General features: G+C 42.3%; 1 pseudogene; it reads left to right on the top strand.

Annotated features, from left to right (window-relative positions):
• The first annotated feature begins 862 nt into the window (after positions 1–862).
• On the top strand, positions 863–963 carry LOC118489467 (annotated as a pseudogene).
• The last annotated feature ends 891 nt before the right edge of the window (positions 964–1,854 follow it).

Consider the following 1,854-nt stretch of genomic DNA (forward strand, 5'->3'; position numbering starts at 1 on the left):
GTTGGAAAATTACCTTTTAAAATTGTACAAAAGTAAATTTGAGAAGCACCAAAATCTATTGTGTTTCTTAATGCCTTCGACTTCATTGCTTTGCTCATGAAATTTTTTTGCAAGCCCCCCATGCTAACAGGTTGAGTTCCAAATGTAGCCGCTGGACCACCCGTTACCATAGTAGGACCATCACCCTTAACGCTATGACTTTTGAAACTTAATTCGTCATCACCGGCTCCCATGAACGTCGACTCTTTTTTGTGGTCATGTCTAATGGTGAGCACACTACTGGTACCACCCGAATCATCGCCGCATGCCCAAGAATACCATTGCTCATCCTCGTATTCATCAAAACATGGTAGAGTGTGGTACAAGCGATAATCCCTCTCACAAGCCATTTTGAGCCAGAATTTAGCTCTGATACCAACTGATGTAGCGCGTGATACGGAAACGCATATCAAACACTTTGATTCAAAGAATACCCGTGTGTTCTTCCCCAACCCCCAAGATTCCACCCAAAAGGCACGGAATTTGAAGTGAAAAAATTATTTTATAAAACTCAAAAACTATCCCCCAATACAAATTACATGAGAAATTATATAGAGTTTTTATGATCAACTCAATGGACATAAATTAAAACAAAACATAATGAACACTAAATGTGGATTTATTTCATTACATAATTGAGTCGACACTTGATATTCCCGCATCAGTGTGCCACTGAAAATTGTTTTGAGCAATTTCCTCAATTTGATTGTATATTTCATGTGGGCGGCGGTTACCTAAAAGTCCCCCGGAGCTAGAGTCAAGTGTTTATCTTGTGTGTGGCAACAACCCATTATAGAAAGTGGATACTTGTTGCCATATCGCAAGACCGTGATGAGGACACTTTCGCAATAGCTCCTTGAACCTTTCCCAAGTTTCATATAAGGATTCCCCGTCCTCTTGTGAATATGTAATAATTTCAAGCATATAGAAATTTTTGGGCTAGTTCATCCCAGGTGTTTACCGATCCAACTGGGAGGGCGTTGAGCCAAGCTTTTGCTCAGTCTTTTAGTGAAAAAGGAAACATTCGGAGGCGGATGGCGTCATTTGATGCTCCATTGATCCGAAAGGTATCACATATTTCTAAGAAATTAGTAATACGTAGATGGGGATCCTCGTCCGCAAGCCCATGGAAGGTTGCGGAGTTTTGAAGCACTTGTATCAAATGTGGCCGAAGTTCGAAGTTATTGGCTTCGACATTCGGTGCATTGATAGCGGCGCCGAGATTACCTACGGTGGGTCGTAGGTAATCCATGAGGGTACGTTGGTCCGCCATTGGAAGTGGTTCCCCCGAAACTTTCTCTTGGTTAGAACTGGAGCTCATACACTACGTAGAAGGTTCAGATGTGGCATTTGGTTCCAAGTCCTGCAATAAAAATAGAAAAGAACGTTGGTCAGAAATTTCACCACGGCCCCGTGCTCAGTGAACACGGCCCGTGGTCGGAGATACAACGATTGTTTTCCGGATCCCTGTTACTGGAAAGTTGAACACGGCCCCGTGTTGCACCGACACGGCCCCGTGCTCAGCCCTCTGTAACTCGGAAAATAAAAACTGCCAGTGATACTGCTGGGCACGGCCCGTGTCCGACCAAGCACGACCCGTGCTGAGCTCTACAGAAGCTAAAAAATTAATAAAATCCTAAAAAAATAAAAAGAAAATAGAAAAAATGATTAGGTCGTTGATTCCTAACTTTCTTAAAATCCTTGTGTCCCCTGCAGCGGCGCCAAAAACTTGATGTGCGTTAGGTGTAATATGTGTTAGGTATATATTTTAAGCCCTGTTTACACTTTCTAGCCAAGTTTTAAATTTATAAAACA

The sequence above is a fragment of the Helianthus annuus genome, chromosome 17 (genome assembly GCF_002127325.2).
Source record: "Helianthus annuus cultivar XRQ/B chromosome 17, HanXRQr2.0-SUNRISE, whole genome shotgun sequence".
Taxonomy (NCBI): domain Eukaryota; kingdom Viridiplantae; phylum Streptophyta; class Magnoliopsida; order Asterales; family Asteraceae; genus Helianthus; species Helianthus annuus.